Here is a 23680-nt window from a genome sequence, read left to right as displayed (position 1 = left end):
CCTGGCTCCTGGCTTTGGATTGGCACAGTTCTGGCCGTGGCAGCCATTTTGGGGGTGAACCAACAGAAGGAAGACCTTTCTCTCTGTCTCTCTCCCTGTCTATAACTCTACCTGTCAAATAAATTTTAAAAAAAGTAGGCCGGCACCACGGCTCACTAGGCTAATCCTCCGCCTTGCGGCGCCGGCACACCGGGTTCTGGTCCCGGTCGGGGCGCCGGATTCTGTCCCGGTTGCCCCTCTTCCAGGCCAGCTCTCTGCTGTGGCCAGGGAGTGCAGTGGAGGATGGCCCAAGTACTTGGGCCCTGCACCCCATCGGATCAGCGCGGTGCGCCGGCTGCGGCGGCCATTGGAGGGTGAACCAACGGCAAAGGAAGACCTTTCTCTCTGTCTCTCTCTCTCACTGTCCACTCTGCCTGTCAAAAAAAAAAAAAAAAAAGAGGAAAATAAAGACAGAAATTCATTGTCTGAGAATATTTCATCCTAAATCCTTTAAATTTCCTGACCAAATAAATCAATAAAGAACACTTTTAAACTGTAGCTTGATATTTAAAACAATATAGAAATACTTGGTCTTATGGATTGAGCTTCAACAACCCAATCTATATAGTAAAATGACAGAAAATTTAATATACTCTGTAGCATGGAAGAATAATAAAAATTAAGTAGTTGAAAACTTCTAAGTAAACACTTGCTCACATATTTCAATATAGAAATGTCTTGCATAATATTAGATGCAATGTGCAACTGTTGGCATTGAATAAATAACTACCACATTGGAGGAGAGTGGGGAGAAAAAGACTTCTACTTTCTTGATTTCTAACTTGACCTTGCTGGAGTGAACTTTTCAACTACATAATAGTTGCAAACTGAAGAATTTCTATGGTCATAGGTAAAAATGTTCTCTGGATAGATTTACAGTTTAGAATAAAATACATTAGGGTTTTTTTAGTTACAAAAATATAAATATAATCCAAGTAGGCAGTCAATGCCCTGAGGATACCATATCAGAAAGTCTTTTCTCCTAAGATTTAACAAATGTTGACCTTAGAAAATCCCTTGGAGTGAAGAGACAAGATAGAAGAGAGGAACAAAACATATTTGCCAAAGATCCTAGACATCCCCTGGGTTATTTTTCTTTTTATAATAATCTAAGCCTCTTTTGAGGAGGGTATTGGAGTATGTGTCCACCTTGCTTGCAGAACAACTTCATCAGCTGCCTCTTGCATGCTAGAATTTCAGTCTCAGTCTCTCTTAGTTCAAGTAGGCCTGCCTATTCTTTTAATACTTTATTGACTACATAGTTTAAACACTTCTACATGAATCTGTATGGCACATGGGTTCTACTTTTATTACATGAGGATGATTATACTATTGTTGAATCCCCCAAAACATGGATCCATTCACCTAATGTGCAGAAAATCAATCCCTGACATCAGAATGGTGGAAGAAAGTAGGGATTTATTTGCAACGGGCAGAGCAAGGATTTGGGTAGCTATGATTTAATTCCCAGACTCCTTAAGGGACTAAAGATGGGTGGTGAGTCTTATAGAACTAAATTGGGATTGAGTAGTACACAATAAACTCATATGTGGGACTCTTTTTGGTCTAGTGTTCATGGACTTTCATTGATTGTTCAATGAATGGAGGTTGGTGTGTTCTTTCAAAAATGCTATGATGACAAAATAGTCTAAGGCCTATCAGAAGTCTGCAGTTAGACTGTGGATTCTGTTATATAATTAGGACCAGAAGTTCCTGTGAAGCATCTCAGAATAGAAGATATTAATATACATGTGATCATTGAAATCTGAGTCTTGTGATCTAGGATCTTCTGGGTCCAGAATGGCAACTGTGTTACTCCCTTAATTTAATGAATTAATCTTTGGCAAGAAATTGACTTGTACTCACTGAATTTAAGTTTGAGGAACTGTAAGCTGAAGGAGAGAAATCAGGTCATAGTAAATTCTGCATCATATACATTCAAGAGGCGGGGCATTTGGCAGAGCAGTTAAGATGCCACTTGGGATGCCTATATCCCATCTCAGAGCACCTTTGTTTGAGTTCTTGCTCTACTCTGAATTCCAGCTTCCTGCTAATGTGCATCCTAGAAGGCAGTACATAATAACTCACATGATAAGTCTTCCAGTTAAATACATTTTGAGGAAAATTGTAGAATTTCTTTTTTTATGGAAAATTTTCTGTATCAGTTCATCTGATGATAGACACCTTGGTTAGTTCGAGATTTCGGCTACTATGATCAGTGTTGTTATAAATATCATGGTGCAGGCATGTCTTTGATCCAATATGTTCATATCTTGTGAGTATATACCCAGTAGTGGGATTGATGGCTTACACGGCAATTCTATTTATAGTTTTCTAAGAAATCTCGATAAAGTTTTCCACAGTGGTTGTACTAATTTACATTCCTACCAAAGTGTGTGAGTGTTCCTCTTTGTCCACACCCTCACCAGCATTTGTTACTCTTTGTCATTTGGATTCTAGCTATTTTGACAGTGTGAGGTGGTATGTCATTATTTGCATTTCCCTGATGGCTAGTGATGTTGAGCATTTTTTATATATTTGTTGACCATTTGTATTTCTTCTTTTTTCTTCTTTTAAATTTTACAATGACTTTCTTTCAATTTTCTTTATAATCACAAGCTTAATCTTCCATCAAAAAAAGAATTCAACAAACAGTAACTATAAAAACCACTGTGCCTCAAGAGTATACAAAAAGGGCTATAAACAATAATCAAATCTCAAAATGTCAGTTTCATTCATATACATTACATTTTTTAGTACTCATATATTAACTACCACACATCAGCAAAAACATGAGATATTTGTCTTTTGGAGACTGACTTATTTCACTAAGCATAATCGTTTCCAGTTGCATCCATTTCACTGCTGAAGGCAGGATTTCATTCATTTTTATGGTTGAGTAGTATTCCATCACAGTGTACAAATATCACAATTTCTTTATCTAGTGATCAGCTGACAGACATCTGGGTTGATTCCGTATCTCAGCTATTGTGAATTGAGTTGCTATAAACATTAGGGAACAGATAACTCTTTCATTTGATAATCTTATTTCCTTTGGGTAAATTTCCATGAACAGAATGGCTGGGTCATATTTCTGAGGAATCTCCATATTGTCTTCCATAATGATTGTGCTATCCCACCAACAGTGCATTAGGATTTTCCCCATATCCTTGCAAGCATTTGTTATTTTTATTTTTGGGTGACAGCCATTCTAAATGGGATAAGATGGAACCTCATTATAGTTTTAATTTGTATTTCCCTGATGCCTAGTGATCCTCAGCATCTTTTCATGTGTGTTTTCATTTGTGTCTCATCCTTTAAAAAAGGCTTCTTCATATCTTTAGCCCATTTCTTAAATGTTGCTGAGTTTCTTGAGTTCCTTATATATTCTGGAAATTAATCCCTTATCAGATGTATAACTTTCAAATATTTTCTCCTATTTTGACAGTTGCCTCTTTATCTTCTTGAGTGTTTCCTTTGTTGTGCAGAAGCCTCTTATCTCTATGAGATCCCATTTGTCTATTCCACAGCCTTTATTGCCTGTCCTTCTGGGTTCTTATCCAGGTCTTTGCCTATTCCAATGTCCAGTGTTTTCCCTATGTTTTCCTCTAGTAGTTTAATGGTTTCAGGTATTAGATTTAGATCCCTGGTCCATTGTGAGCTGATTTTTGTATAGGGTCTTGTTTCATACTTCTGTATGCAGGGATCCAATTTTCCCAGTACCATTTGTTGCAGACACTGTCCTTTCTCGAGGGAGTGATTTTATCTCATTTGTCAAACATTAGTTGTTTGCAGATGTGCAGATTAATTTCAGGGGTATCTTGTTTATTCTGTTGGTCTACATTTCTATTCTTGGGTCAGTACAAAGCTCTTTTGATTATAAATGCCTTGTAGTATGTCTTGAAAAAAGGTATTGGGATTTCTCCAGCTATATTTGTATTGTTCAGGATTACTTTAGCTATTCTGGGTATGTTGTGATTCCATATGAATTTTAGGGTTATTTTTTTTTCAGTCCTAAGAAGAATACCTTTGGCAATTTGATTGGGATTGCAATGAATCTGTAAATTGGTTTGGGTACTATGGACATTTTGATGATATTAATTCTTCCTATCCATGAACATAGATCTTTCCATTTTTTTTGTATCATCTTCTGTATCTTTCCTTAATGTTTTGTAAGTTTTATTGTAGAGGTCTTTCATATCCTCAGCTTAATATATCCCAAGGTATGTAAATTTTTATTGCTGTTGTGAATAGTACTAATCTTACAATTTCTTCCTCTTTGGGAAATGTCTATTGAGATCCTCTGTTCATTTACTAACTGGATTGGTTGTTTCTCTGTTGTTGAGGTCTTTTTTTTTTTTTTTTTACAGGCAGAGTTAGAGAGAGAGAGACAGAGAAAAAGGTCTTCCTTCTGTTGGTTCACCCCCCAGATGGCCACTATGGCTGGCGCACTGCACTGATCCGAAGCCAGGAGCCAGGTGCTTCCTCCTGGTCTCCCATGTGGGTGCAGGGCCCAAGCACTTGGGCCATTCTCCACTGCCTTCCTGGGGCCACAGCAGAGAGATGGACTGGAAGAGGAGCAACCAGGACAGAACCAGCACCCCAACTGGGACTAGAACCCAGGGTGCCAGCGCAGCAGGCAAAGGATTAGCCTAGTGAGCAGATATATCCTGGATATTAATCCCTTGTTAGAGAGGTAGCTCACAAATATTTTTCCCCACCACTGTCTTTGTTGTCTCTTCACTCTATTGATCATTTACTTTGCTGTGCAGAAGCTTTTAAGTTTTACATAATCTCATTTATTTAGAACTGCTTTTATTTCCTGTGCTTTGGGGGGACTCTTGTCCAAGAAGTTATTATCTACACCAGTGTCTTGGAGTATTTTCCTTGCATTTTCTCCCAGTGACGTCATAGTCTTAGATCACAGATTTAGGTCTTTGAGCCGTCTTGAGTTATGGTAAGAGTTTTGCATCTAATTTCACTCTTTTAAATGTCCACATCCAAGAAATAAAGGGCATCCAACTAGAAAAGAGGAAGTCAAAATAACTGTGTTTGAAGATAATATAATGTGGTACATGCAAAACCTAAACACTCCACCTAAAAGCTAATAGAAAATTATCTGATATCTCAGTGAAGTTGCAGGTTTCAAAGTAAACATACAAAAAAGCAACATTTTTACATGGTAATAATGAATTCAATGAAAGAGAAATCAAGAAAGAAATCCCATTCACAATAGTAACCAAAAATCAAATATTTAAGAATAGAATTAAACGAAGATGTGAGAGATGTCTACAATTAAAATTATTAAATATTGATGAAAGAAATCATCAGGACACAACAAATGAAAAGATATTTCTTGCTCATGGATTAGAAGAATCAATATTATTAAAATGTCCATACTACCTACAGCAATCTACCTATTCAATGCAATCCCTGTCAAAATACAAATGATATTCATTAGAAAAAAAATCATAAAATTCATACCAACTCACAGAAGACCAAGAATAGCCAAGGCAATCCTAAACGAAAAAACAATCAAGCTGGAGGCATCACAATATCTGACTTCAAAGCAAACAATAAACATATAGATCAATGGAACAGAACAAAAGTCCAGAAATTAATCCATATACATACAGCTAACTAATTTTCAACAAAAGTGCTCAGACCATACATTGAAATAAGGATAATCTCTTCAATATCATTATTAATGTGATATTGTTATTCAAATAGTGATTTATAGGAAGTGTTTTAGGCACTTAGAAACAACAGATTATAATATAAATTATGTTTAAAATAGAATACATTGTTATTTTATACTACAACAACTATTTCTATTTTTAATTTGACTTGATTTCTTCAAATGACATGTTTTCAGTTTTTTAAAAATTTAAGTTAACATTTGGCAATGTCTCTCATTATTTTTGTAGCCTGGGTTTTAAACTTCATTATTAGGGAAAAATTGAATTTGAATGCTGTGAATCCTTCTGATTACAGTTAATCTGATGACCAGGTGTGGGCAGTTAGATTTGAAATCTGAGTTTCTCAGATATCTATAATTATGGAAACATAAAACATACACTAATACATTTTATTTAAAGACATCAGATAATTTGAATTGTTGATAAGAACGACAAAGCTGGCATCAGCACTGTGGTGTAGTGGGTAAAGCCTCTGCCTGCAGTGCCGGCATCCCATATGGGAGCCGATTCGAGTCCTGGCAGCTCCAGTTCAGCTCCAGCTCTCTGCTATGGCCTGGAAAAGCAGTAGAAGATGGACCAAGTCCTTGGGCCCCTGCACCCATGTAGGAGACCCGGAGGAAGCTCCTGGCTCCTGGCTTCAGAAAAGTGCAGCTCCAGCTGTTGCGGCCAATCAAGGAGTAAACCAGCAGATGGAAGTGGAAGACCTCTCTCTCTCTGACTCTCTTTTCTTTGTGTAACTCTGTCTTTCAAATAAATAAATAAATATTAAAAAAAAGAATGGCAAAGCTACAAGTAATCAAACAGAAATAAAAGGGAGGTTGTGTACAGTTATACGGAAGGTATTCCCAGGATTTGTCTTGGTGCATAATCTCCATGTGATATTGTTAGTTTTCAACACCAAGCTCTTTAGAAAGCACAAGTGGGTAATTGAAAGGCTATCTGTGGTAGAAGGCGGGAAGAGTTATTCACTGGATATTTGAATAAGTTTTCAGTAGTGATTATATAGATAATATTCAGATTTAGGGCAAAATGGTAAACCATGTATGGTAATTTGCTAGAATTTCTTTTGTTTATCTTCAAGGAAAATTAAGAAATTATATTTACATAATCAGAGTTCAGTGACAAATGTATTTCCCCTTTAAATACATTTGGCAAAAGTAGTGTGTTGAGTTCCCAATATTTATAATTGTCCAAAACTAAGAAAATCAAAGGCATTGAGTAAATTAGATAGTCACTGCTCTGCCAAAGACTTAAAAGTAATGGAAGTTTAAGAGGTAAGTCTCCATTTTCATTTCTGATAGTTATCTAAGAGAAAGGAACTATTCATAGGAAGTTTTATGTCTAATAGACAGTACTGAAATAGGGAAAGGAAGGAACAAAGGAAAATGTAATTAGCTGAAAGAACCCCCATAAGAAAGTTGCAATGATATACCTTTGATATACCTTTGTGTCATACCTTGAGACTCACCTTCAACTCTCCTAATTTTCTTCATCAGAATGAGAATGAAACACAGCACTACAGGGGCCTATATAACCAAGTTACATCATATTCATTGCCAACACATGTGTTCAGATGAAAAAATTTCCCAGAGCAAATCACCTTCCTTTCAGTCAATAATAGAAGACTCTGGGATAGATTAATAGGATTCCTATTTTTACATTTTTGTTTCAATAAATAAGACTCTTTAGCATTCTGGTGCATGAATAGAACAGTGCTTAATTCAGTGGAAATAAGCAGGAGGATTAGGAAGCATGTGAAAAATAAGTTAAGTCTAGGGTCATTTTGCAACAGTCTACATATATATTGCCCTCCGCTGGACTTCTCTGTCTTGGAGGTAGGCTATTTTTATTGTAATTTTTAAAATAGTGTGTAAAAACAAGAAAATATCCAGTAATTCTACTTTCATAAGTAGTTTTCTGGAAAAGCAGGAAACAACATACCAGTGTTTATGGCAAGGTAGTGAGAATATTGATTCTGAGGCAAGCAGGAGTAGATATTACAGACTGCCACTTTTTAATCTCCAAAAAAATCCTTTGCAGGCTTCACTGTTGTAACACAGACAGTATAGAGCTGGACATTTTTCTTTTTTAAGATTTTTTTATTTATTCAAAAAACAATGAGAGAGAGATGGAGAGGAAGAGAGAGAAAGGGAGGGAGAGAGGGAGGGAGAGATCTGCCATCTATGGATACATTCCATAATACCTGCAATAGACAAGCTGGGCCAGACCAAAACCAGGAGCCAGGAAATCCATCCAGGTCTCCTTAAGGGGTAGCAGGAACCCAAGTCTTTGGGTCATCATCCACTGCTCCCCAAGCACATTAGCAAAAAAGTGGACTACAAGTAGAGGTCCCAGAGCTTAACCTGCACCATTACATGGAATGTGATATTAGGTGTCCCAAGCAGTCAATTACACCATTGAACCACAATGTCTGCCCTGGGCTGGACATTTTTCTTGCAAAGAGAATTTTGTATACCCCATTGGAAGTTCATTTTCCAGAGGCAGAGACTGAGAAATGGCTTGGCATGCAGGATAGAATTTAGAGCAGGAGAAAACAGGAAGGAAAAGAAAAGCAGGAGAAAATATATGCACAACAGAAAGGTTGCTGAATGGGGCAACTTTTGAATAGCAATGCACTGTCAAAAAAGTCTCAGTTAATCTCACACAGAGCTCTGGAGTATACATATGTAGCCCATCCTGCCTGTATTCCTCACTATGACACATCGTTCGATGCAGACTGCCTTGGGAAAGCCATCCCCTAAGTAAAGCACCTTCTACAGATTAGGGAGTTAACAGCTGTAGGCTATCTGCTGACAGTTCCACCTTGAAGAACAGAGAGTACTGTCCCTTATTCACCACAGCTGATACCATATATTGATTGTTCTTGTTCATTTAGAGTTAGATTTCAAAGGAGGAGACGTCATTTTTTTACCTTCAAGTCTAGAATCACTTAATTTATTTGGCTTGGTCCCCAATGACATATAAAGGCACCCAATCTCTGAGTCCAAGGTCATTTAAATTGTCAGTGTTATTCATCTTCTAATTTGGGTACATAAATTATTAAATTCCAAACAAGTGGGGCTTTTAAGCTTACCTGTGACATTTGGAAACAAATTTAATTTTACTATATAGAGCTTCTCTGAGCCAACTCTTGGCTTCATATGGTTTTACTGAATCTCTCTTGGTTTTCAAGCTGAGATTTGATTTATCAAGACTATTAACTCCAAGATACATATCTCCTTTTAAAAATGGTTCAGTCTTGAATGATGTGTGCAGCATGATTTAGTAGGTAATATCATCACCTAGAGCCATCGTTGATGCTAACTCTGCAGAATGCTGTGTATCGAGGTTTAGGTGGATTTAGCTTATCCACTTTGAAATGCTGGCAGGACACAAACAGCCTGTGCTCACTTAGCTCTCAGCAATTGGGCATCCAACAGGACTGTAAGGTCATCCACTGAAAAGAGTCAGACGGTCTGAACAACATCCTTTTAATAGCCTTTTTATTAGAAGTTATTTTGTTCAGTCTTTTCAACATAAAATGGATTTGTGCAGGAGTTTAAAAAGATAGCCAGATCTCTTCCCTTATTCAGTTTTTATCATGGCAGATAATTAGATTGCTTTGGTCATTGTTTTTTATTTTCTTTATATAATTTATTTATTTATTTAAAAGGCAGAGAGATAGAAAGAGAACAGTCAAGATCTGGGTCCCAAACAATTGAGCCATGATCTGCTGCCTCCCAAGATGCATTAATAGGAAGCTGGATGGGGGACACAGTAGCCAAGACTTGAACTGGCACTCCAATAGCAAATGCAAGCATCCCAATAGCGGCCTAACCAATGTGCCACATTACCGCCTTTTAAAGTTCCATTCACGGGGGTGGAGCCAAGATGGCAGAATAGTGAGGGCATGCACCGATAGTCCAGGAAAAGACAGTTTAATAAAAGTGGAGTTACTGTAGCCTCAGGAAAAGGCTCAGGAAAAAATTGCAGAGGAAACTCTTCCGGATCTAGTGGATGTGACATGGAGGACCTACGGGGAGAGCAAGGTCGCCCAATGCATGGAAGCCCAGCCACAGAGTCTGCATGCCAGCGCTGGAAGGGGAGGTGAGACAAAAACCTCGGTAACCTGAGACATTGGCGGGGAAAGGCAGAAAGAGCCTAGAGGGAATGAGGCCTGAAGCCCCACTGGGGAAAGTTCACCAGCCTGACTGGAGGAGAGAAAAAAATGAATAAATAAGGGGAACCAGCATGGACACTAGCCTCTCTCTCCACTCACAAAGCTGAGCAAGACAAAGAGCAGGTGCCATTTTAAGTATGTAAAGCGGCACCTGCCATTAGCCAAGCAGAAAAACCTGACTCTGGTGGGGAGAAATAACAGGAGATTAGGACCTAGTGAAAGTGTGGAGCTAATGAACTGAGACTGTGAAAATCTGAGGAGGGGGTGAGAGAACTCACTGAGCATACAAACTCTGTAACCTTGGCAACCCGGTGAGAGACTGCAGAGAAATTTGAGACCATACTGAGGGCTGCATAAGCTCTTTGTGTGGTCCCAGGGGTAGAGCAGACGAATACACACAGGGGCCAGATTTCATACATCAATTACCCTCAATTCCACTCAGCTGTGCAGAATTACTTCCCAACTGAGTCAAAAAAAAAAAAAAAAGAGAGAGAGAGCAAGTGAGCGAGAGAACAATCTGGGTGAGTCACTTTTGGCACACCCTTAACCCTGAAGAACCAAACAGAGCTCTCTGGCCACACCCATCACAGCCTCTAAGGATCCATCAAAAGCAAACAGTCCACTTAATCTAGAGTCATAGTATAAAGAGAAAAGGCACCACAGTGAAGAAACCAAAGAATATCTCCACAATGTCAAACAAACATAGAAACTGAGGTAACAAGAACAAGGAAGACACTATGATGCCCCCAAATGAATTAGACACCCCAATTCAAGATTATGAAGATGATAAGATAGAAGAAATGCAAGCAGCAGATCTCAAAAAATTGATAAGAACATTAAGAAGTTCTCAAAAACAAATTATTGAACTACAGAAATCCTTAATGGACAAGATAGAAAATCTCTCGCGTGAAAATGAAATATTAAGTGTCGCTCCCCCTCTTCATGGAGGAACGACACTAAACCCTGCCTAGGCTTCATATCCGAGTCACGGCACCATTATGTCGCTCCCCCTCTTCGTGGAGGAACGACACAGGACCCTGCGCTGTTCTTTCGTCTGCTCGGCCCTTCCCGGGTTTGCTGCTGGTTCTTCCCGGGTTGGCTGCCGTCCCTTCCACCTCCGTGGAAGGGCGGTTCCCCCTGGCCACTTTCCCCACTTCCGCAGGGGAGCGGCACACCGCCGGCCGGCTCTCTCGGGGGCTGCACAGGTGTTCCTTCAGATAGATGTTCCCTGGTGCATGTTGTCTCTCTCCTCCTTTATAGTCCTCTTCCACCAATCCCAACTCTGCTACCCACACACCGAGTACGCTGCTCTCCTCCAATCAGGAGCAGGTCCTACAGTTTATTGGTTGAACTGGAGGCAGCTGTGTAGAAGCTGTTTCTCCCTTCTCAGCGCCATATTGTGGGAGAGCAGATGCATAGAATAAGTCTTAATTCCAGTAACCTAGTCTAGTCCGAGTTGCTGCCAGTTGCTCCCCACATTAAGGAGGAATCAAAATGAAATGAAACAACCAGTAGAACATGAAACTGTGATAGTGACAAGAAATCATAATGAAATGAAGAATTCAATAGATCAAATGACAAACACATTAGAGAGCCTTAAAAACAGAATGGGTGAAGCAGAAGAGAGAATATCAGACATAGAAGACAGAGAACAGGAAAGTATGCAGTCAAACCAAAGAAAAGAAGAGGAAATTAGAAATCTAAAAAATATTGTCAGGAATCTACAGGATACTATTAAAAAACCCAACATTCGGGTTCTAGGAGTTCCTGAAGGCATGGAGAAGGCCTTTTTAGTGAGATACTAGCAGAAAATTTCCCAGGTTTGGAGAAGGACAGAGACATCCTAGTACAGGAAGCTCATAGAACCCCTAATAAACACGACCAAAAGAGATCCTCACCACGACACATTGTAATTAAACTCTCCACAGTGAAACATAAAGAAAAGATCCTGGCCGGTGCTGCGGCTCACTAGGCTAATCCTCCGCCTTGCGGCACCGGCACACAGGTTCTAGTCCCGGTAGGGGCGCCGGATTCTGTCCCGGTTGCCCCTCTTCCAGGCCAGCTCTCTGCTGTGGCCAGGGAGTGCAGTGGAGGATGGCCCAAGTACTTGGGCCCTGCACCCCATGGGAGACCAGGATAAGTACCTGGCTCCTGCCATCGGATCAGTGCGGTGCGCCAGCCATTGGAGGGTGAACCAACGGCAAAGGAAGACCTTTCTCTCTGTCTCTCTCTCTCACTGTCCACTCTGCCTGTCAAAAAATAAAAAAAAGAAAGCAAAGATCCTAAAATGTGCAAGAGAGAAACGTCAGATTACGCTCAGAGGATCTCCAATCAGACTCACAGCAGACTTCTCATCAGAAACCCTACAAGCTAGAAGGGAATGGTGACACATAGCCCAGGTACTAAGAGAGAAAAACTGCCAGCCCAGAATATTATATCCTGCAAAGCTCTCATTTGAGAATGAAGGTGAAATAAAGACCTTTAACAGCAAACAGAAATTGAAAGAATTTGTTGCCACTCGTCCAGCCCTGCAAAAGATGCTTAAAGATGTGTTACACACAGAAACATGCTCATCAATATGAAAGAAGATTAATGAATGAACCCTCACAGCAAAAGATCACAGGAAGTTCAAACATATATTAGGAAATATCTTTGGCAAATGGCAGGGCAAAGTTACTATTTATCAATAGTCACATTGACATTAATGGCCTGAAATGTACAGTTAAAAGACACCGATTGGCTGATTGGGTTAAGGAACAAAACCCGTCTATTTGCTGCTTACAAAAAACACATCTTTCCAACAAAGATACATACAGACTGAAAGTGAAAGGCTGGAAAAAGATATACCATGCCAACAGAAATGAAAAAAGAGCAGGCGTAGGCATCTTAATTTCAGACAACATAAACTTCACCACAAAAACTGTTAGGAGAGACAAAGAGGGGCACTATATAATGATCAAGGGATCAATTCAACAGGAAGATATAACAATTATCAATGTATATGCACCTAATTACAGGGCACCGGTTTATTTAAAAGATTTGTTAATGGACTTAAAGGGAGACTTAGACCCCAATACAATAGTACTGGGGGACTTCAATACTCCACTCTCAGAAATAGATCAACAGGACAGAAGATCAACAAGGAGATAGTAGATTTAAATGACACTATAGCCCAAATGGATCTAACAGATATCTACAGAACTTTTCATCCTACACATAAAGCATTTACATTCTTCTCAGCAGTACATGGAACCTTCTCTAGGATTGAGCACATACTAGGCCATAAAGCAAGACTCAGCAAATTTAAAAGAATTAGAATCATACGATGCAGCATCTCAGACCATAAAGGAATGAAGTTGGAAATTAACAACTCAGGAATCCCTAGAGGATATGCAAACACATAGAGATTGAACAACATGCTCCTGAATGAACAATGGGTCATAGAAGAAATTAAGAGAGAAATCAAAAATTTTCTGGAAGTAAATGATGATAACAGTACAACATACCAAAACTTATGGGATACAGCAAAAGCAGTGTTAAGAGGAAAGTTTATATCAATAGGTGCCTACATCAAGAAATTGGAAAGGCACCAAATAGATGAGCTTTCACTGCATGTCAAGGATCTAGAAAATCTGTAGCAAACCAGACCCAAATCTAGTAGGAGAAGAGAAATAATTAAAATCAGAGAAGAAATCAACAGGATTGAATCAAGAAAATCATTCCAAAAAATCAGCCAAACGAGGAGCTGGTTTTTTGAAAAAATAAACAAAATTGACACCCCATTGGCCCAACTAACTAAAAAAAGAAAAGACCCAAATCAATAAAATCAGAGATGAAAAAGGAAACGTAACAACAGACCACAGAAATAAAAAGAATCATCAGAAATTACTACAAGGACTTGTATGCCAGCAAACAGGAAAACCTATCAGAAATGGATAGATTCCTGGACACATGCAAACTACCTAAATTGAACCAGGAAGACATAGAAAACCTAAACAGACCCATAAATGAGACAGAAATTGATACAGTAATAAAGGCCCTCCCAACAAAGAAAAGCCCAGGACCAGATGGATTCACTGCTGAATTCTACCAGACATTTAAAGAAGAACTGACTCCAATTCTTCTCAAACTATTCAGAACAATTGAAAAAGAGGGAATCCTCCCAAATTCTTTCTATGAAGCCAGCATCACCTTAATTCCTAAGCCGGAAAAAATGCAGCATTGAAAGAGAATTACAGACCAATATCCCTGATGAACATAGATGCAAAAATTCTCAATAAAATTCTGGCCAATAGAATGCAACAACACATCAGAAAGATCATCCACCCAGACTAAGTGGGATTTATCCCTGGTATGCAGGGATGGTTCAACATTCACAAAACAATCAATGTGATACACCACATTAACAGACTGCAGAAGAAAAAGTATATGATTATCTCAATAGATGCCAAGAAAGCATTCAATAAAATTCAACACCCTTTCATTAAGCAAACTGGGTATGGAAGGAACATTCCTCAATACAATCAAAGCAATTTAGGAAAACCCACGGCCAATATCATACTGAATGGGGAAAAGTTGGAAGCATTTCCACTGAGATCTGGTACCAGACAGGGATGCTCACTCTCACCACTGCTATTAATATAGTTCTGGAAGTTTTAGCCAGAGCTATTAGGCAAGAAAAAGAAATTAAAGGGATACAAATTGGGAAGGAAGAACTCAAACTATCCCTCTTTGCAGATGATATGATTCTTTATTTAGGGGATCCAAAGAACTCTACTAAGAGACTATTGGAACTCATAGAATATTTTGGCAAAGTAGCAGGATATAAAATCAATGCACAAAAATCAACAGCCTTTGTATACACAGGCAATGCCACGGCTGAGGAAGAACTTCGAAGATCAATCCCATTCACAATAGCTACAAAAACAATCAAATACCTTGGCATAAACTAGCAAGGAAGTTAAAGATCTCTACGATGAGAATTACAATACCTTAAAGAAAGAAAGAGAAGAGGATACCAAAAATGGAAAAATCTTCCATGTTCATGGATTGGAAGAATCAATATAATCAAAATGTCCATTCTCCCAAAAGCAATTTATAGATTCAATGTGATGCCAATCAAAATACCAAAGACATTCTTCTCAGATCTAGAAAAAATGATGCTGATTTTCATATGGAGGCACAGGAGACCTCAAATAGCTAAAGCAATACTGTACAACAAAAACAAAGCCGGAGGCATCACAATACCAGATTTCAGGACATACTACAGGGCAGTTGTTATCAAAAGAGCATGGTACTGGTACAGAAACAGATGGATAGACCAATGGAACAGAATAAAAACACAGACATCAACCCAAACATCTACAGCCAACTTATATTTGATCAAGGATCCAAAACCAATCCCTGGAGTAAGGACATTCTATTCAATAAATGGTGCTGGGAAAATTGGATTTCCACGTGCAGACGCATGAAGCAAGACCCGTACCTTTCACCTTACACAAAAATCTACTCAACATGGATTAAAGACCTAAATCTATGAACCAACACCATCAAATTATTAGAAAATGTTGGAGAAACCCTGCAAGATATTGGCACCAGTAAAGACTTCTTGGAAAAGACCCGGAGGCACAGGCAGTCAAAGCCAAAATTAACTATTGGGATTGCATCAAAATGAGAAGTTTCTGTACTTCAAAAGAAGCAGTCAGGAAAGTGAAGAGACAACCGACAGAATGGGAAAAAATATTTGCAATCTATGCAACAGATAAAGTGTTGATAACCAGAATCTACAAAGAAATCAAGAAACTCCACAACAACAAAACAAACAACCCACTTAAGAGATGGGCCAAAGACCTCAATAGACATTTTTCAAGAGAGGAACTCCAAATGGCCAACAGGCACATGAAAAAATGTTCTAGATCACTAGCAATCAGGGAAATGCAAATCAAAGCCACAATGAAGTTTCACCTCACCCTGGTTAGAATGACTCACATTCAGAATCTACCAACAATAGATGCTGGCGAGGATGTGGGGAAAAAGGGACACTAACCCACTGTTGGTGGGAATGCAAATTGTTTAAGCCACTATGGAAGTCAGTCTGGATATTCCTCAGAAACCTGAATATAACCCTACCATACAACCTAGCCATCCCACTCCTTGGAATTTACCCAAAGGAAATTAAATTGGCATGCCAACAAGCAGTCTGCACATTAATGTTTATTGCAGCTCAATGCACAATAGCTAAGACCTGGAACCAACCCAAATGCCCATCAACAGTAGACTGGATAAAGAAATTATGGGACATGTACTCTATAGAATACTATACAGCAGTCAAAAACAATGAAACCCGGTCATTTCCAACAAGATGGAGGAATCTGGAAAACATCATGCTGAGTGAATTAAGCCAGTCCCAAAGGGACAAATATCATATGTTCTCCCTGATTGGCGACAACTAACTGAGCACCAAAGGGGAAACCTGTTGAAGTGAAATGGACACTATGAGAAACAGTGACTTGATCAGCTCTTGTCCTGACGGTTGATGTACAATGTAATCTTTATGTATTTTAGTATTTTTTTTGTTCTACTTAATACTATTGGCTGAACTTTGTAATTAACACACAATTATTCTTAGGTGTTTAAATTTTAACTGAAAAGTGATCCCTGTTAAATATAAGAGTGGGAATAAGAGAGGGAAGAGATGTACAATTTGGGACATGCTCAAACTGACTTGCCCCAAATGGTGGAGTAAGTATCATGCCAGGGGATTCCAATTCAATCCCATCAAGGTGGCATGTACCAATGCCATCTCACTAGCCCAAGTGATCAATTTCTGTTCACAATTGATCGTAATGATAGGACTAAGAGCCAAAGGGAGCACATAAACAAGACTAGTGTCTGCAAATACTAGCTGATAGAATCAAAAAGGGAGAGAAAGATCCAACATGGGAAGCAGGATACACAGCAGACTCATAGAATGGCAGATGTCCTAAATGGCACTCTGGCCTCAGAATCAGCCCTTAAGGCATTTGGATCTGGCTAAAGAGACCATGAGAATATTTTAGGCATGGACAGCCAAGACACTCTGGGGGAAAAAAAAAGAAGGCCTAAATGAAAGATCTCTGAGCGTGACATCCCAGTTGAAAGAACAGGGCCATCAAAGAAGGAGGTACCTTTCTCTGAAGGGAGGAGAGAACTTCCATTTTGACTATACCCCGTTGGAATAAGATCGAAGTCGGCGAACCCAAAAGGCTTCCATAGCCTTGGCAACTCATGACTAGAGCCTAGGGAGATTACTGACGCCATAAACAAGAGTGTCAAATTGTTAAGTCAACAACAAGAGTCACTGTGTACTTACTTCTCATGTGGGATCTGTCCTTAATGTGAAGTAATGCTATAACTAGTACTGAAACAGTATTTTTACACTTTGTGTTTCTGTGTGGGTGCAAACTGATGAAATCTTTACTTAATATATACTGAATTGATCTTCTGTATATGAAGGGAATTGAAAATGAATCTTGATGTGAATGGAATGGGAGAGGGAGCGGGAGATGGGAGGGTTGCGAGTGGGAGGGAAATTATGGGGGGGAAAGCCAATGTAATCCATAAACTGTACTTTGGAAATTTATATTTACTAAATAAAAAAAACCATTAAAAAATAAGTTCCATTCACAACAATCTGCTTTAAAACTTTCTCATTAGAACAGGAAAATTTCCCTTTTACAAATATTCATCAATTCACAATAACATTTTCAGGCATTACATAAGATTAATTTTATTTTTAAAAAAATTTGTTGATTCCATTTAAATTAACCTTGTCTGATCACTGTTTAATACGAAGACATTTTTTATAATCAAGAATCTAATCAATGCTTTATCAGTTAGAGTACAGCTGTTGATAGAATTTCCCCATTATCTATAGAATCTCCATAATGATCTGATACTTCATTTCAGAAACAGCCTTTTTTTTTATTTGTCATCCCTTTTGCAAATGTATGGAAGCAGATTTCTAAAATATCTGACCCAAGTCAGTCTTTGTACATTTGGTGTAGGAGTCTTGAGGGAATGAGTGCTGGTAGATAAAACTATCATTTTTTATCATACCAAAGATGCTATCAATTAAAACATGAAAACTAATTTCAGAGGTGAAACACTGATGAGATGCAGGAAAGTATCATGATACTCTTGTTGTCTTGATGATCATTTTTCATTAATGAAAGTGCCTACAAAGAGTATTAATTGCATAATCTCTGATTTATTGTTGCATATAGCAAGTTCAGACAAGGATAGGGCAAACCAAGAGTGGCCCTGCAGTGACATATGGATGAGCAGATATACCACTGCCAGTCATGAGAGAAATAAAATTTCAATAGGATCCAGAATTGGTTGGCTAAAGTAATAATGTTAATTAGAATATCATTATTCAAATTCACATTACAGGGCAACAATGAGCAGAATGGGGGTAATTATTTTGATCCTCATGACAGAAAATTGACAAAATATAAGACTGAATATCTGCATGCCCAAGAGGTTACAATTAAGGAGTGGTGACATTTAGTACTACATAAGGCTCCAAGGAAGCTATTTCTGTCATAAAAAAATCAACCTTTCAAAGAGAGAAAGAGAGAGAGAGGAAAGAGAAAATAATTAATGCAACTACATTGTTTGGAATACACTATAACTACTTTTAGTAAAGCATAGCCTCCTAAGGAATAGAAATATTACCTCTTTCTCTGCTCAGAAGTTTTTGATATTTATGTCTTGAGAGAAATACAAATTTTACACTTGGGATTTTTTTCATAAAGGTCAAAGTTTCTCAAGACTTAGTTGTATTCAACTCTGGAAAAAATAAAAATGACATAGAACGAGGGGTCCTTGTCTTAGGAATCCTAACAGCCATTTTTGTGAAGTTGCAGAAGGCTTGTCAGTGTTTATGATTTATTAATGAGTCATTCCACTGTTTATAACCATGACCAAAGGTAAAGAAAAAGGAATATTACCATCATATATACCTTGAGTGTCACCAAGAGACAAATGAAACATCCCTGTCTCCAGTGACTGAGAGACATCAGAGCAGTGAATGTGCAACTAGCTAAAGATGATTTGACCTCATGACAAGTAAAAGAAAGCATAAAATTCTGCCAACACAAAATTAACACAATCAGTCAAGTTTAGGATCACTGATAAAAATGTTTAAGACAGACTGCACAAAGTTAGTTCTTTTCCTTTAAATAGAATTCGAAGTGAAAAAATAAAAATATCAATTACAAGAACTGAGAAAAATAGAAGAGGTGATAGTATCAGCTAGATATGTAGCTAAATCCTATTTCATGAACAATTAAAATATATTTTCCTGTTTGTTGATAATAATATATGCCTCAAGTTCACTGTGGAAGGCACTGAAGAGAAGTTATGAGAGAACAAAATCACAGATGCTATTTGCATATTAAATGAAATGAGGAACAGTGACTTAAGAGAATCACCTTTGGTTACCTCTACAGAATTGGTCCCAGTGTTTGCACTAGCCTCTTGGCTTGTGTTTTAAAACTATCTTCTGTAAGTGTCATGAATGATGATTGAAGCAGCCATCTTTTAAAAATGGGAATAAAAGACAAATTTAATTGACACATTCTTTTCAATTATCCCTTCCCACAGAACCCCACTTCTGTTTGATTTTTTCAATATTCACATATAAACAGAAAGCGTTACATTTTTCTATTACACTGTTGTTTTCATCAGTATCTTCTGTGTAGTATTTACTGCTTTGATATTATTAGGTCTCCATCAGTATACAAAGGAACAAATAAAATATGGTACCCCATAATTTTAATGTCAGAACTTGAAAGACTACAATGGAGCATATAGTTATGGCAATGATGAAACTGTTCAAAATAAAATAAAAAAACTGTTTATATTTACCTTGTTACTTTCCTAAGTATATCTGAAAATCTTTGCAAAAGAAGTCAAAATGGTTAATCCTAGGATTTTTAAAATAAACCATTTTAATAATTTAATATATGTTATTGGTTCTATATTGATGCCAAACTTGAAAGCTGATACACTTTCCAAAGTTAAGAAAGATAATTAGACACACTAGGTTGTAAATCTTATGAAATATATTTTAGCAATGTAAACTTTATAAACCTTTGGGTTCACTGTATATTAAAACTCTAATAGAGAGAAGGAAATATTAATCAATGATAATGATTGTGAGAAAAATGTCATTATTCAAAAACAGTGAATTACCTCGGTATCAGGGTGCTTTCTAAATAAGGTTATTATGGGGGCAGCGCCATGGCTCACTTGGCTAATCCTCCACCTGTGGCGCCGGCATCCCATATGGGCACTGGGTTCTAGTCCCAGTTGCTTCTCTTCCAGTTCAGCTCTCTGCTGTGACCCAGGAAGGCAGTGGAGGATGGCCCAAGTGCTAGGCCCCTGCACCCGCATGGGAAACCAGGAAGAAGCACCTGGCTCCTGGTTTTAGATCGGCACAGCGCTGGCCATAGCGGCCATTTGGGGGGTGAACCAACAGAAGGAAGACCTTTCTCTCTGTCTCTCTCTCTCTCTCTCACTATCTCTATCTGTCAAAAAAAAAAAAAAAATAAGGTTATTATGTTTAAGATATGCTGCATCGGCCGGCGCCGCAGCTCACTAGGCTAATCCTCCGCCTTGCGGCGCCGGCACACCGGGTTCTAGTCCTGGTAGGGGCGCCGGATTCTGTCCCGGTTGTCCCTCTTCCAGGCCAGCTCTCTGCTGTGGCCAGGGAAGTGCAGTGGAGGATGGCCCAAGTCCTTGGACCCTGCACCCCATGGGAGACCAGGATAAGTACCTGGCTCCTGCCATCGGATCAGCGTGGTGTGCCGGCTGCAGCACGCTGGCCATGGCGGCCATTGGAGGGTGAACCAACGGCAAAGACCTTTCTCTCTGTCTCTCTCTCTCACTGTCCACTCTGCCTGTCAAAAAAAAAAAAAAGATATGCTGCATCATTTGTTGTCCTTCTCTATTTCTGAATGTATTTACAGTAAACTTAAGGAAATCTGTATACAAGCTACTTGTGTAAACCAATTTAATCACAATTCATAAATATGATCAAACAGCTAAATGTTACTAGAGACATGGAGATATATTTATGCTGAAAAAGAAACACCAACAGGAGCAGTCACAATAACACAAAGTATTTTTCAAAATAATTCAGAGAATTACTTATTTAAACTTTATCCTGTTAGCATGGCAACTAAGACTATGCATCTGCTCTACCTACCTCCATCTCCTAAGCCATGGCACACACACACATTCATCTCCTTTACAGAAGTCCAGTGCTCAGATTAGCAATTGAATGCTAGGAGTTCTACTTCCTAGAACATGTCAGCTAGTCAACCATCATGACTGCTGCTATACAGAAAAGTGAATCCTTACCACCATCAATGAGATGAGTGGCAAGGAACATGCCTCCAAAGCAGTGTTTGAAGACCCGAAGCCCACAGTTATTGAAAAAAAATTGCATAAGAACATACCAGTCATTCTTCTGCACTAGACAGTAAATTACTGGAAAGAAAAAGTTGACCAACAACTGTGTCCAGGAGCACTCAATCATTAGCAGGTAAATTTTTGATGAGTAATTGTTAGACAGAATTCACAAGCTCATTACTGAGTGCAAAGATCTATTTTACTATTATTATTATTATTACTTTAGTTTCTACATCTTTGGTGAAGAACGTATTCTGGATTTATCTCCTGCTTAAAGATTGTCTCTGTCAAACTAGGTAAGAAGTCTAAACTCACATTCTCTATTCCTAAACCCCACAGCTGTAACTGAACTCCTTTCCCCTATATACTCTATCCTTAACACACATTATCCTGGGTCAGGAAGATTGTGCTTTCCTACTAAAAATTAGTATACAGACTCAACATCTAGTGTCAAGGCTACATTGTTTCACACCTTTTTAAAAAAATCACACAACTGCCTTCCTCAGATCTGAAAATACTTTGAATGCACAAATGTCAGAACTTCAAGCAAACTATAAACATAGTCCTATGTACAGTTCCCACCAACCTCACAAACTATAGTCATTCTGATTACAAAGCTCATGGTAAATGGCTTCCTAGAGCAGAAATTGTAATGAAGCAAACCATATTATGTAATATGACACTCACTATGAATTATGAAATGAAATCTTACTCTTGCCACATTGTGTATCATAGTATTGTGGTTTACTGTCCTGCCCTTCCCATCTTTTTTTAAAAAAGATAGCATTTATTTATATGTTGATATCCTCACTGGCTTCTAGTTTAGGATTAATAACCAAGTCCCTCTGGGATTCCTAATGGAGACTTGGCCAATATACACCACTGCTGATTACAAGACTCCCCTGATCATAAATTTACCCCCATTGTATTCCAATCAAGCCTTTAAACATGAGTAATAGGTTGGAGGAAGGACAGTGAAGGGGACTGACTATTTAAGAACTGATTCGCTAAGAGATATATAATGAGCAATTTTGTGTGTGTGGGTTCTGTCAATAGAAAGAGTGAGGAAGAATATCATCAGTTATTTCTTTCTGTCCCACAGCTTGTCACACCCAAAGAACTGAATCTCTACAGTAAAACCTTCGATATGTTGGACTCACTTTTATCCATCATTGTCTTATTTTTCCGCTGTCTTATGAAAGTTTTATATAATGTCTCTGAAATTAAAGTTTTTATAAGGAAAAGACATAATTAGTAATCTCAGCATGTTCAACTAGATATTGCAGCCATAAAACTAGAGAAAGTCATAATGAAAAAATATAAGGAAAATACATCTTAAAATTAAAAATATGAAAATTGAAATGCAAAATTAAGTAGGAGGGAAACATAAGATAAACATAGATGAAGAAAAAATCATCCATTTTCAGCAAATCCAAGGAAATATCTAAACTTTTAATGAGGGTTTATTAGCCCCTATTAAGTAGGGTAAGCACATTGCCTTCCTATGTTAAATTTGAAGAGCCTAGAGCTCAATTCTTATTTAGGAGATATTCAATAAATATTTGTTCATATATTAATGAATTAATGAAGAGTTATAAAGCAAAAAGACAAGAATTATGTAAATTATTAATGTGAGGAGATACAGAGAGTTAATGAAAGAAAGACAATATCTAAGGTATTTTAGAAATGAAGACATAAAGAAAATGTGGGGATGAGAAATTATTTTTGTTAAATTATTTTCTTGAGATACAGGAAAATGGAACTGCTGAAACAAAGAAAATGCTACTTGGTGCAAAAAATATTATTTTAACTCATATACACACATATATATATCCTGGTAGATTTTCAATACAACTAATAAACATATATGCTTAAAATCTTCAGGGAATAAATATAGATTACCAACCAAGGAAGGAGAATCTGAATTGCATGAAACTTCTAATTAACTACAATGAAAGCAGGGAGACAATGAATTGGCATCTCCTTGGAATTTCCAGAGGAAAATTAGTTTGAACCTGGAATTCTATACACAACCAAAATATCAATCAAATTTGAAGATAAATTAGAAACATTTTCATATACTCAAGATTAAGAATTATCTATTTGAAGTCATCCTTCAAAAAATAGTTACCTGAATTTGTATTCCTGTGAGGTAAAAAAAAAAAAATTCAAGAAACAGAATCATACTGCATTTGTTGGACTTATGCAATAAAATTCCTGTGTAATCAATACAAATGAAAACAAGAAAGTCTCTATAAAAATGTCCTTAAAGAGGAAATGGATTCTATTCAAAATCAGTATG

At 37.9% G+C, this 23680-nt stretch overlaps 1 long non-coding RNA gene across 1 annotated transcript in view; it reads right to left on the bottom strand.

The window, feature by feature from the left end:
• Positions 1–4386: 4386 nt before the first annotated feature.
• The window catches only part of LOC149127735 (uncharacterized), a 99925-nt gene continuing 80631 nt past the window's right edge, over positions 4387–23680 (bottom strand). Inside the window, exon 3 of the long non-coding RNA XR_016229892.1 lies at positions 4387–5061. This is a non-coding gene — a long non-coding RNA (uncharacterized LOC149127735). The remainder of the gene's footprint in view (positions 5062–23680) is intronic.

This window comes from Oryctolagus cuniculus, chromosome 2 (genome assembly GCF_051225735.1).
Source record: "Oryctolagus cuniculus isolate XC-2025 breed Fujian yellow rabbit chromosome 2, ASM5122573v1, whole genome shotgun sequence".
In the NCBI taxonomy this organism is placed as follows: domain Eukaryota; kingdom Metazoa; phylum Chordata; class Mammalia; order Lagomorpha; family Leporidae; genus Oryctolagus; species Oryctolagus cuniculus.
The sequence above is the reverse complement of the archived record's forward strand: the minus strand, read 5'-3'. Positions and strand labels throughout refer to the sequence as shown.